General features: G+C 39.3%; 1 protein-coding gene across 4 annotated transcripts in view; it reads right to left on the bottom strand.

The window, feature by feature from the left end:
* Rabgap1 (RAB GTPase activating protein 1) overlaps positions 1–14,599 on the bottom strand; it is a 136,774-nt gene that overhangs the window by 121,073 nt on the left and 1,102 nt on the right. Inside the window, exon 2 of one of the 4 annotated variants that reach the window (XM_048341917.1) lies at positions 9,640–9,737. The exons of 1 other annotated variant lie outside the window; for it this stretch is intronic. The gene's annotated coding sequence lies outside the window, so the exon portion shown is untranslated. Of the gene's footprint in view, positions 1–8,107; positions 8,191–8,487; positions 8,565–9,639; positions 9,738–14,599 lie in introns of those variants that run through there. 2 more of the 4 variants (XM_048341935.1, XM_048341926.1) reach the window with 2 other exon arrangements.

Raw genomic sequence — 14,599 nt, 5'->3', positions numbered from 1 at the left:
TATTCAGGAAAAAGAAATACTGTATCTATGTTGAATATGTGCAGACCTTTTCTTCTTGATATTATTCCCTATACTACATAGTATAACATCTATTAAATAATAATAGAGATGATTTAAAGTACACAAGAGGATAAGCAAACATGTTCATAGGCTATGTGCGAATACTGACATGGTTAAGGGGGTAAAAGGACATGGATAATTATTAGAATGAAGAGACTCAAAGGACTTATCTTTCTATTTTTTGGTACCAGTGAATGAACTCAGAGCTTCCTGCTAGGTAGGCACGCTTACTGCTTGAGACACTCCTCCAGCTCATTTTTGCCTTTTCTTCAAGGTGTTTTCACTTTATGCCTGGGCCAGCATACACTGTTATCTTCCTACTGGTGTTGGTCTTTCCACTTACACTGGGGATGACAGGTGTAAACCACTGTACCCAGCTATTGTGTTTCCCTAGGCTGCTGATCATAAAAAGCATCCCAGTCATTAGTTGAAATGTGAATCTCTCAAAGTACTTTTTATTCAGGCTGGCCTCAAACAGAGATTGCTTGATCTCCACCTCTTAAGTAGCTAGGATTACATGCTTGATACACCACACTTAGCTTATTTTTGTTTTTTAAGACAAAATATTATGTGTAGGTGGCCTCAAGCTAGAAATCCTTTGCCTCAGCCTCCAGAATACTGGGATTATAGCAGGTACCACCATATCTGGCTAAAGAACTATCCTATGTGTGCTTATCTTAACCAAGACCCTCAACTATCATAGGCCCCAAAACAACCAAACAACAACAAAACCCTCTCACCAAACATTCTCACCACTTTCCTCCCAGTTCCCGTGACTATAATCCTAGCTTCTCAGTAGCCTAAGATCTGAGGATCACGGTTTGAAGCCAGCCAAGGCAGGAAAATCTATGAGACTCTTATAACTAATAAATTACTTAGAAAAAGCTGGAAGTGGGCTGGGGATATAGCCTAGTGGCAAAGAGTGCCTGCCTCGGATACACGAGGCCCTAGGTTCGATTCCCCAGCACCACATATACAGAAAAAACGGCCAGAAGCGGCGCTGTGGCTCAAGTGGCAGAGTGCTAGCTAGCCTTGAGCGGGAAGAAGCCAGGGACAGTGCTCAGGCCCTGAGTCCAAGGCCCAGGACTGGCCAAAAAAAAAAAAAAAAAAAGAAAAAGCTGGAAGTGGCACAGTGACTCAAGTGATAGAGCACTAGCCTTGAAGCTCAGGGATAGTACCCAGGCTCTGAGTCCAAGCCCCAGGTCTGGAAAAGAAAGAAAGGAAATGAAGAAAGAAAAAGAAAGAAGGAAGGAAAGGAAGAAGGAAGAAAGAAGGAAAGCAAATTTTGTAGCCTAGTAGGCAAAAGAACAGTTTTATGAAATCTTACAGATTCTTAAAAATTCTTGTTAAATCTAAAAGTAATACTAATTATTAAGCCTCAATTGTGTGCCCAATATGGTACTAAAATGAGTTAATTGCTTCATATGACAAAATCATGCTAAAACAGAAAAAGTACCTAGCTTAACTTCACACAGAAAATGGTGGAATTTTGTCTAAACTGCTTCTGACTTTTTCTTAATTGTCTTTCTCATCTCTATTCTTTTCCTACTCCAGTCCCAGTTCCCAGTTGTATTCTTCCAAAACAACAATATGGCAATATGATTCCCACCAGCCACTTCTTGTGGGGTTTGTAGTTTTTTTTTAAGATAAAACAAAAAACTGGGCAACATGCCTTTCATCCTAGGAGGCTGAAATCTGGAGGATGGCAGTTTGAAGACAGCCCAGACAGAAAAGTAATATTTTCAAAATAACCAGCAAAAAGCAGGGCTAGAGATGTAGCTCAAATGGTAGAGCACCATCAAGAGTATGCAAGCCATGCAAGATGAGGACCTGAGTTGAAGTCCGAGTACCAGCAAGCAATAAAACAAAACAAAATCCCTAAAGGAGTAGGGTGTAGTATCCTCAGCATATGAGACACTCTGGGTTCAGTCTCTGGCACCATATATGAAACAAGAGCACAGAACACACTAAAAACCATATTATGGCTGGGTGTGATAGTATAGGCCTACAGTCCTAACTACTTAGGGGGTCAAGAACAGGGATCATAGTTATCATAGTTGAAGACTAGGGGGAGGATGGGGAAGGGCAAAAGCAAGAGATTAGCAGAAAAAAAAAAAAAAAAGCAACAAGAATGAGGTCTTAGCAAAGGGGGAAGAGTGTTTGCCTAGCAAGTAAAAAGACTCCTGAGTTCAATCCTCACTATAGAAAACAAAAACAACACCCTCAGCAGACACATCAACAAAAACCCAGTCTAGTCTCCATTTTTTTTCCTGTTTCTGACTTAAATTTGTTTTCAAACTACTTGAGTTTGCACATTAATATCTATTCCTGAAGTGGGTGGGACAAATCTAAAAGAACACACTGGAAAACCATTCAATTTCTGAAAACATTCCTTTCTACTATACTAATTGCCAAACAATAGAAATGTCTTTGTTTTAAATGAATCAGACAGGGATATTTCTTTTAATTATTTCAGTGAGCTATGAGAACCTTACTGATTTAAGCTTCTGATTAAACTTTAAAAATCATAAACAAAAGAAAACTTAATCATCATGGGTGTATTTGGCAATTACGAGGGAACTTGCTTGTACAAGATTCTTCTTCAAAACACCATAATTTTTAAAGTAACAAAATAAAGCTTATCTACAAATGTCATTCATAGACCAACTTTAACTAGAGCTAATCTTGTTAGCACTAGATGAACAAAAGATACCAGAATTAGCCAGGGGCCAGTGGCTCATATCTGTAATCTTTGTTACTCTGGAGGCTGAAACCTGGAAGACTGGAGGTTGAAGCCAGGCTAAATTAAAGACCTTCAGACTCCATCTCAAATTAACCGGTAAAATGAGGGACTAGAAGCATGGCTCAAGTAGACAAGTGCAGTGACAAGCAAACTGATCAAGAGCACAAAGCCTTGAGTTCAAGGCCCAAAGTGGCAGAAAATAAAACAAACAAAAAACTTGAACTAAATGTAGGAATTTGTAAGACCAATTTTCCTCTTACAAGTTGTAATCTTTCTGCATTCGATGGTTTCATATAACTTTACTTTTTAAAGCCATTTTTAAGTGTATGTTATACTGTTGCAATAACTACAACAATATTGTGCCATCACCACCAATGGACCGCTAGAAGGATTTCACCTTCCCCAACTCAAACACTACCTCATGAACATTAACTCCCCATTTGCTTCTCCCTATGACCCTGGCAAGTCACCTGGGTCAAGTACATCGAAGATGATTTTGCTACTTGCTGTAGAATATGAATGTGATACCATAGGTTGTTTATAAGCAATAGAATTATAGAAGATAGAAAAGGTTTGTCCTTTTAACCTGATTTAATTCATTTAGTATAATGTCTTGAAAGTTTATACAAGTTGTAGCTGCTGTTAGGGTTTCTTTCCATTTTAATGAATAATATTCCATTATATAAATACCATATTGTGGGCTGGGGATATGGCCTAGTGGCAAGAGTGCTTGCCTCATATACATGAAGCCCTGAGTTCAACTCCTCAGTACCACATACACAGAAAAAGCCAGAAGTGGCGCTGTGGCTCAAGTGGCAGAGTGCTAGCCTTGAGCAAAAAGAAGCCAGGGACAGTGCTCAGGCCCTGAGTTCAAGGCCCAGGACTAGCAAAAAAAAAAAAAAAGAATACTGTATTGTTTATCCATTCATGTTTTGATAAAGTTTTAACATTTAGGTTGTAGATTTATAGGCTCTTTAAGCTAGAACTCAAAAATGATAGTAAAAAGACAGTGTTTTCAGCTATCTCTCACTTCTCTATTAGTAACTGGATTTTTTTTAAGCTAATGATCTAGTGTTAACAGGATAAAACAAACTGGGAACTAAATTCAAGGGTCTCTTTTGTTTACTTCGGCAACACCATGACTTGATTTATATAAAATGAGGAGGGCTGAAGCTTATCCTGTTTTGAATGCATCTCGAATTATGCAGCAACCGTTTTCTCTATGACTTCTGCTTGCTTTTTAGGGATGTGTGGATAACCCAAATGTTTGGTCGAAGACATTTTCTGTGGCTTTGGATTGGAGAAATCCGCAGTCCAGAGTTATACAGGGATGAATGGACATTTGCTGAGCACATCAACTAGGAGGTGAGTAGTCCATGTTTTACTGAGTCATTTGTATCATAGTCACTGGGGAAGAAGATACAGAAGTCACTAATAATGATTTAAATCTACCTGAAGCAAGTCTTTTTCTTACAACCAAATTCAAGATATTTTAAAAAATATGACCATTTCTGCTGGGGAACAATATGTTAGGCTCTAGGGTCAGAGAGAAAGCAGCTTTTTCTTGAATTCAATGAAAATTCAACAGGTAACTACAGTTAGGAAAGAATCATTTCTCTTCTGTAATATATCCAAGGTTTAGAAATAGGAAATAATGTGTCACAACAGAAGAGATTTAGAAGACTGTTCTCACACTGCCAGAGTACATTTATCAGGGCAGTTTATTCCAGGACATAAAAATTTATTATAGCTGGGCCCTGTTGGTTCACTCCTGTAATTCTAGCTACTCAGGAGGCTAAGGTCTGAGGACTGAGGTTCAAAGCCAGCCAGGGCAGAAAGTCTGTGAGACTCTTATCTCCAATAAACTACTCAGACAGAAAAAGCCAGAAGTGATGCTATAGCTGAAGTGGCAGAGTACTAGCCTTGAGCGCAAAGAGGCTCAGGGACAGCACCTAGGCCCACAGTTCAAGCCCTAGGACCAGCAAAACAGAAAATGAAAAAAGAAAAGTTTATTATGTAAGTATTAAAATGATAGGCTCTATTACGTAAGTATTAAAATGGTAGGTTCTACTAGTACTGCACAAATATTCAACACACAATCCAATCAATCTAAATGTTATTATTATTACCATATTTTAAAATTTTTTCCCTAAGAATCTGCCTATCAATTCCTTGAAGTGATTCAAGAATCATATTCAAAAAGGAGAAAAGACTGGGAGTATAGGCTATGAGTTAAAATTGTCAAAACATGTGGCACTGTGGCTTAAGTGATAGAGCCCTAGCCTGAGCACAGGGAGGCTCAGGGACAGAGCCCAGGCCCTGATTTCAAGCCCCAGGACCGACAGAAAAACAAAACCAAACCAAAACTGTCAAAACATATAAACAAAGGAAAATGGAAAAGTGTAAAAATAAGTTATTCTAAGGGTTTGAGTTAGTCATTTTAAAGTTAGCACAAAAATGCATTTGTTAATGTACCTTAAGAAATGTCAGATGTTGCTATGGTGAAAAATTTATTGCTACATTTAAAGAACCCCCTACAGTTGTTTATAGCACAAATACTGAAATGTCTTTAATAGGAAATAGAAAAAGGTATGCATTGATTCTTAGGTACAAACTCCTAAATTTGGCAGCACGACTAAACAATTAAGAATCATTTTCCATGTTTAGAGCCAAGGTATTAAGCATAAAGATAGGCATGCTTTATTTTACTTTTAAGTGGGTATAAAAAGGGTTTTGGAAGGGGTGGATAGGCTTTACAATACTCTGTACTCTTGAGAGAAGAAATAATCTTAAAAAAATTCTCACTGATGATTACTTTGGAGTATTATGATTGAAAAAGGACAACTTTCAGGCCAAATTCTATAAAGTAACATACTCATGGCATTAGTCTGCACTTAGGTCCCCCTTCTTTGCACAAGAAGAAAATTAGTCTGTTAAGAGTCAACAATATAGTTACAATATAAATTCCAATGTCTATCCAATATTGAGTTTTCTAAATAACAATCCCAGAGGAGAGATGGGTGTGAAGAAAGATTACCAACTAGTTAGTGCTAAAAAGAAAAAGGGGAAAGGAACAGCTGCTAAGCTACTGCTAACACACCCTCCACAGACACACCCCCCCATAAACATTAATTCCTCCACTCTGGATTTCTTTCCTCTGGATCTAACTATAAAAAAAAAATCAGTTAAAACAAAGGAATTACATATAAAGTAGTAATAGTCATGTATGCCATATATATATATATGTTTAGGTTAGCACTTTTAAAATAACATTTCTTTCTCAATTAAAAAAACCACTGGTGTTATATTCATTATTACACAAGCTTGAGGAGTCTATTAATATCTAGTAATATTGAAAATTGCAAAGATAACCATGAGTAGCCTATGCCAGTAGAATGATAGCACATCAGTGTTTCTATAAAGATATTCAGTCAAGAGAAGTGGTGCTGTGGCTAGGGGGGTAAAGCAATAGCCTTGAGCTGAAGAGCTTTGGGAGAGTGCCCAGGCCCAGAGTTCAAGCCCCATGACAGACAAAAAAAAAAAAGATATTCAGTCAACAGTCACATTGATATAAACTGATTTACTCAAAGTCGTTTCTTAAAACAATTACTAGGAAATGAACTTACTGAATAAAGGATAGTTACTTCTTTGCTGAATTGCATGGAAGACTGTGACCCTCTCAAACAGACAGGGGAAGATAATGTGTATAATACACTCCTCTCAATATGCAGCAGAAAAGTCAGGAAATGTCAGTCCGTCATGTTGTAAACTATTAATCAAACAACATGCTCAACATGCCAAAATATACATAGCTGATTCATTAACTTTCAACATAAATTTATACTTTACTAAGGTAAATGAGTTAAGTGTAAACCGAGTTTTAAAACTAGAATAATATTAGGCAACATAGCTCAGTGGTGGAGAGCTGGGTTCCATCTTCACCCCACAAAAACAAAACAAGCTACTATAAAAACTGAAACAATGAAAACAAAGTATCCCAGCTTTGTAATATTGAAACTTTAATCATGAGGTTGAGTTAATACTTTGTATTATGGCTACGTGTGAATTTTGAATGTTACCATACACACAAATCAATCATGGATTCAAATTTTTAATACAAAGACCTATGAAGGAGGATCACAAAACAACTTTCTCCCCTTGAAAATTTTTCAGTTTTTCTAAGTAAGATCTGCTTAAGACACTGATATACAGCACTCTATACAGTTACAAATGAAGGCAACAGGTATTTCATTTACCAAAACAAAGAAGTTAGACATGTGCGTCCTTGTCACTTTAGCTTTTTCCCAACTACTTTTCAGTTCAATGGGAGTACCATTACCCTTTCACTGTTGACCTAAAAAATATACATCAAACGAACTGTGAAGCCGTCTCCCTGACAATCCCCCCCCCCTCGTGGGAAGGGAGTTGGTGACAACAGAAACCAAAAGATCTTAAATTCAAGTTGGAACATGACACACCTAACTGAACACTAGCAGTGAGAACAGTAGTTTGATCACTTAACACTCAAGTGTCTGATGGGTCATTCATTTCCAAGATAAATGAAAAAACAATCCTCGTAGTAACCATAGGTATGCAGATGCTTGCAAAAAGCATCTTATAGTGAAAGTCTGGATGTTAGACGCCCACGGACCCAAGTACTACCAAAGCAATGGACAGCGAACTCCTGAAAGCCTGGGGTTGGTTAGACTTTTGCTAGGCACCTTAAAACCCCGAGGGCTGCTGAGAATCAAGACACAGCAGTGAGACAGGCGGTGCTTCTAGTAAACGAGGAGACAGACAGAAAGACCACTCTGAGACGACAGCGCGACACTGGAGAGTCTTGCCACGGCTTTCGAATTGGGTGCAGCCCAGGAGGCCGGCCTGAGGCCCAAGCCAGTTTAAGTCACAAGCACAGGCCTGGACCACAGAGAGAAACTGAGGCGGAGGAGGCGGCCAGGATCCAGAACAAAAACAAGAAGGCTGAAACACAAACCCGCTTTGCGGAGGAGCCCGAGGACCGCGGCATTCGCAGGACACCCACCCAGACAGGGGGAACCGGTTTGGGCAAGGGTTCCCCGAGACCAGGCCCGCGCATGCGCCCTCTCCCCTCCGCCGCCGCTCCCCCGCCCCCAATCACGGCTCCCGTCACAACTCTGCCCGTCGAGGGAGCAGAGAAGACCCCAGCCCAGCCTCCCGGGGCGAGAACACAGGCCGGCCTCCGAGGGGACCGCAGCCGGATGACCCCCGGGGCGCTGGAGAGGAGGGTGGGAGGAGGAGGGGAAAACGCAGCCCTACCCGACCCACCGTCTCCTCCTCCGCAGCCCGCCGCTCGCGTCCGGGAGGCTCCGCCGCCAGGGCCTCCCAGCCTCCCAGCTCCCGCCCCACCCCCTATTCACGTGAAAGCAGCTCCTTCCGCCCTCCGCCCCGCCTCCCTCCCCGTTTTATAGGCCGAAGGGGAAGACGAGCAGCCCCATTGGCCACACATTAGGCAGAGGGGCGGGGCTTCCTTTGAGACCTGAGCCTGCGCAGAACCCGAGCTTAAACAATTTGGGTGCTTTGGCACAGGGCACTAGGATTGGCAACACTGTCAGCAGCACTGACTGGGATGGCGGCCGCAGGCACGTACTGACACCCTTGGGCCTGCGAGGGAGTGCTGATGCTTTAGCCAAGAATCCTATGATTACCTTTCCTGTTCAAGTCCTGTTAGAAACACAGCACTTAACACCATAGGAGCAAGGTGCCAGGAATAGTGATAGGCATCTCATTGTCGCCTCACCTCAAGCTTGTGTGAATGGCAGGTTAGAGAAGTGCAGCCTAAGTTACAGAATCCCGGGGCTTAAGGAACGGGTACAACACAATTGCCTTCTATTCCAGCATAAAAGAGGATAGGAATGGACGCTGTTGTTTCAGAATGTAACTTCAAGATGGGAATTTTATTTGAAAAGCACTCTCAACAGCATTATGATGAAGTTTAAGATCCGTGCCCTGAGTACATTTACAATGTAATTGGGAAAACACTGATAACTGAACGTGCTAAGCAAGCCATGATTATTCAGGAAACAATTCTAGCAGCTCTCTCTTACACTTTTTTTCAAATAGCATGTGCTCTTTCCTGGCGAGTCATATACAATGATTTCCACTGGATACTGCACTCAAATCAGCCAAAGAAAAGGGGGGGGGGGGGGAGCTGTGCTGTTAGTCCCTCTGTGGCTTGTCTATTGCAATAGACACAGCTGCACCCCTGAGGGAAAATAATTTTGTAATGTTTGCTTTATATACATTCATTTTAAGTTAAACAAAGTTTACTAGTGAGAAAGCAAAATCGCCTACTAAAACTCCTGCCACACTAAGAAAGCAACAGTAATGTTGTAGTGACTTTTAAGGATTTCTTGATTCATATGTATGAACAACATATGTATGTAATGCTTAATATAATTTTCTAAAATAAAATTTGGTTACATAATCTATATAATATACTTTGGAGAAAAAGATTAAAGCTGAAGTAAATAAATAACATCTCATTCTCGCCATCACATATTTCAATGCACATTCACTGTGTATATACAATTTCTTTTCAAGATCACAGTTTAGTAATCATTTTACAATAACAATATCCACCTTATTTCAGTAAATTTCCCTCCTAGATCATTTTTTTCCCCAGGTAGTGGGGCTTGAGCTCAGGGCCTGGTGCTCTCATTCATTTTCTTTTTCATACCTAATGTAATAGCACTTGAGCCACACCTTAAGCCCAGCTTTTTTGCTGGCTAAATGTATCTGGCTATGTTTCTTAAGTCTTTTGAAATATAGCCCTTAAAAAAATTAAGACAATGACTCACTGCAGAAATCGGGCCAACTGAGGTGCAAATATGCCTGGAATTGAATGGCTAGTTTTCTCAAGAAGTCATTAAATTTGTTCTTTTCAACTTTGTAATTCCTGAATACAAGAAGTTGTATCTGAAGGCTCAAAGGATTCAAGTGACACATTTAAGACTAATGTTCATCATATATAATGATGGGTTATACTTCAGGTTTCCTGGTAATAGATACAATGCATATTATGGCATCCAATATAGAATACCAATATTGATCACTGGATTAGTGATGATGAGAATGTTACCTTTTATCATTGAATCTTTAAAAAAAAAACTATTCCAATGACTTACAATACCACATAATAGCTTATCCAATTCACAGAAAACTAACTTTGGCTTCCAATATGCTTAAGTTTTATTAGCAGACAACGTGGTATGTTTACAGTGTATGAGTAGATATGGGGCTGGTATGAAATATAGCACTGGGGTAGACAAGAGAACAGATACCCTCCGAATGTTATAGAAGCTGAAGTTCAACCTATGAACACAGGGGTGCCATTGTTGGGTTTTGTTTTTGTTTTGGGTCATGAGACTTGAACTCTTGGCCTAGGCACTCACTGTCCCTGAGCTCTTCAGCTCAAGGCTAGCACTCTACCACTTGAGCCACAGCACCACTTCTGGTTTTCTGGAGGTTAGAGATAAGAATCTCATGGACTTTCCTTCCCAGGCTGGCTTTGAATCATGATCCTCAGATCTCAGCCTCCCAAGTAGCTAGGATTACAGACGTGAGCCACTGGCACTGGCTTCATTGGGTATTTTTAAGAAGAGTAACTATATCAGATTTGGGTCTTTGAGAATTTCTCCAGCAAGAATAGAGCAGAGGAAAAGCAAAGTAGAACAGTCTGGAGGCTGGATCAGGAAAGCTTGAAGCACAAAAGTAGGAAAGGGAAAAGGAAACAGGGCTCAAGATGTGTATTCTTTAAAAAAAAAAAAAAGCCAGGAGGTAGTGGCTCTCACTTTTAATCCTAGCTATTCAGGAGGCTGAGACCTGAGGATCAGGGTTTGAGGCCATCCCAACGAGGAATGTCTGTGAGAGTCTTATCTCCAATGAACCAATGAAACACCAAAAAGCCAGAAGTGGAGCTGTGGCTTCAAAGTAGGCCTTGTACAAAAATGTTCAGCGACAGTACCCAGGCCCTGGAGTTCAAGCCCAAGATGGGTAATCAATCAATCCTTAAAACCCACCTTCAAGCTTACTGGTACTTTCTTCTGTTTGCTCATGTTTGCTTTTGAATTCCTCCACTCAAGTGCCTCATTTTGGCTGCTTTTTATAATGTTCATCTCTTCAATGATATCCTCATCTTGTTCATATTTTATTTTCCAAACCTTATTCCTATCTTTCTAAAGATTAGTTTACATGAGTTATGCAGAAGGGAATTTCATGGCTACATTACACACAGTATATAATCTCACTCCTCTATCGCTTCTCCATCCCTACTTTCCAAAACAATTCAAATAGATGTCCTGTGATATTGATCCTTATCTCCTTGAGCAATTTGAAAATAGTTGTTTTGAAAATTATCTAAAAATTGTTTTAAAGCTGGGAACTAGTGGCTCATGCCTATAATCCTAGTTACACGGGAGATTGAGATCTGAAAATCATATGAGGCTACCAAAAAAGGTAGAAGTGAAGCTGTGGCTCAAGTAGTAGAGTGCTAGCCTTGAGCACAAAAGCTCAGGAACAGAGTCCAGGCCTGGTGTTCAAGTTCCAAGACTGGCATTTAAAAAAAAAAAAAGAGTTTAGGACTGGGAATACAGCTTAAAGGTAGAGTGCTTGCCTAGCATGCATGAAACCCTGGGTTCTGATTCCTCAGTACCAAATAAACAGAAAAAGCCAGAAGCTGTGCTGTGGCTCAAGTGGTACAGTGCTAGCCTTGAGCAAAAGAAGCTCAGGGACAGTGCCCAGGCTGAGTTTAATCCCTAGGACTGGCAATAAAAAAAAAAGTTAAAAAATTAAAACAGTTGCTTTAAAATCTTTGTTAGCATTGTAGGCAATTGCCTAAAATGTGTGAAGCACTGAAGTTGATCTGCAGTCTTGCTCTTTTTCTCTATTTTCTAACCCTCTCTGACAGAATTAAAAGAAGTAAGAAGTTTTTACAATACTTGGACAATACAATGTCTTATTTTCAATTATCAATAACTAGATAAAAGAACAACTGAACATCACAAAACCTAACTAGACCTACCAAGCATATACCAAACATTCTACACAATTTCTTCTCAACTGCACAAGGAAAATTCACCAGGATTGGCCACGTATTAGGCCACAAAACAAATCTCAATAGGCATTATAAAATAGTTATAACTAAGTATCTTCTTGGATCATAATGAGATGAAATCGGAAATCAATAATAAAAAGTAAAATGGATAATTCTCAAATATGTGAACATTAAATAATCATTGAGTAAGAGAAGGAAAATATATTTCAGAACAAATAGATACAACACAGCCTACTAAAACTTGTAGGCAGGGCTTAAGCAGTAATCACAAAGAAATTTATGTTTGTAAGTAAGCAGATTACAAAAGAAGAAATAAATCAATAATGTGAACTTGATATTCTAAAGACCTAGAAAATGAGCATGCTAAACCCAAAGCAAATAGAAAAAAAAAAGGAAATGAAACAGATCACAGCAGAAGTAATCAAAATAGAGGTAGGAAAATAAAACAAAAAGTATATACATGAAAAGTTGACTCTTAAAAGGATCAACAAGAGCTGGGGCCAGTGATATACACCTTTAATTCCAGCACATGGGAGGCTGAGGCAGGAAGACTGTGGATTCCAGACCAGGCTGAGATACAAACCAAAATGCTGTCTCAATAAAGTGAGTAAAAAACTCAAGAATATTGACAGAATTTTTAGCTAGACCAATGAAAGAAAAGACAACACAAGTTAAAAATAAGTAGAAATGAAAATGATGACATTAACTACCATATTATACAGAGGTTTTAAAGGAGGGCTGTAAGAGATGATTGTGAACAATTACATGCCAACAAATCAGAAAACAGCCTAAAAAAATGAACATAGTCCTTGAAACACACCACTTACTTAAACTGATTAAAGAAGAAATCGAAAATATCAACAACTCTATCACAAGAAATTTACTCAGTAATCAAAACTGACCAACAAAGTTAAGTCCTACACCAGATGCCTTTGTTGGTCAATTCTATTAAACTTATGTTCAGAGGAAGAATTAACAACAGTCTTTGGCAAATCTCTTCAAAAAACCTGAAGAGAAAAAAAAAAGTAGAAGAAAATGCTTCCTTGTATATTCAGTAAGTCAGCAATACTCTGATACTCAAGTCAGGTAAAGGCAAAAGTAAATAAATTGAACATTAATAATAGTTGTAAATATAAAAGCAAAAACCTTCACAAAATATAAACAAGTCAAATGTAAAAATGTACTAAGGATTAGTTACCACGATCAAGTAGAATTCAGCCCAAGAATGCACAGGTGGTTCAAAAAAACAAATCAATGTAATACATTACTGAAGGTGGAGGATATATGATCACTAAATTGATGAGAAAGAGTATTCTAGAGAATACAATATCTTTTCATGATAACTTTTCTGAAAAAAACTAAGGACAGAGTGAAAATTAACATGATAAAGGAATTTCTACAATAAAAAAAACAACCCCCAAACCTCTTTTCACAGTGTGAAAAATACACTATATGGTTTAAGATGGAAAGTATTCCTCAACATCGGGAATAAGACAAAGATGACTACTTTCACTGCTGCTATTAAAACACTGTATTAGGCTGGGGATATGGCCTAGTGGCAAGAGTGCTTGCCTCATATACCTCATATACATGAGGCCCTGGGTTCGATTCCCCAGCACCACATATACAGAAAATGGCCAGAAGTGGCGCTGTGGCTCAAGTGGCAGAGTGCTAGCCTTGAGCAAGAAGAAGCCAGGGACAGTGCTCAGGCCCTGAGTCCAAGCCCCAGGACTGGCCAAAAAAAAAAAAAAAAAAAACACAACAAAACAAAACAGTGTATTAATAGTCAGAGCAATAAAGAAAAAAAAATCCAAATTGGAAAAGAGGTAAATTACAAGTTCTTTTCACATGACATAAATGCCTACACCAAGAAAACCCCAAGAAGTTACAAGAGAGCTACTATAGCTAATAAATGGATTCAGCAAATTTGCAGGGAACAAGACCAACACACAAAAATCAGCGATTTCAACACATTAGCAATGAGCAATCAGACAAAGCAATTAAGGAAGCAATTACAAATAAAATATCATGTGAATGAATTAAAAACGTGCTGAGGGCCAGGTGCTGGTAGCTCACACCTGTAACACTAGCTACTCAGAAGGGATGGAAAGTCCATGAGACTCTTACCTCCAATTAACCCGCTGGAAGTGAAGGTGTATCTCACTCAAGTGGCAGAGTGGTAGCCTTGAATAAAAAAGCCAACCCCTAAGTTCAAGCCCCAGGAATGGCATGTGCACGCATACACACACACATGCATCCTCCCATGCTGATAACTTGAAGTCACTACTGAATGAAATTCTTTAATAATTAATTTTTATTATTTATGTAAATAAGACATCAGATGTTCCAGCATAGACAAACATAAAATTAAAAGTATCAATTCGGGGCTGGGGATATGGCCTAGTGGCAAGAGTGCTTGCCTCCTATACATGAGGCCCTGGGTACAATTCCCCAGCACCACATATACAGAAAACGGCCAGAAGTGGCGCTGTGGCTCAAGTGGCAGAGTGCTAGCCTTGAGCAAAAAAAGAAGCCAGGGACAGTGCTCAGGCCCTGAGTCCAAGGCCCTGGACTGGCCAAAAAAAAAAAAAAAAAGTAAAAAAAAAAAAGTATCAATTCTACAAACACAACCTCCAGATTCAATACAATTCCTATTCCTAATGCTTTTACGAGGCAAGTGCTCTTGCCACTAGGCCATATCCCCA

Source organism: Perognathus longimembris, chromosome 1, assembly GCF_023159225.1.
Source record: "Perognathus longimembris pacificus isolate PPM17 chromosome 1, ASM2315922v1, whole genome shotgun sequence".
In the NCBI taxonomy this organism is placed as follows: Eukaryota; Metazoa; Chordata; class Mammalia; order Rodentia; family Heteromyidae; genus Perognathus; species Perognathus longimembris.
The sequence above is the reverse complement of the archived record's forward strand: the minus strand, read 5'-3'. Positions and strand labels throughout refer to the sequence as shown.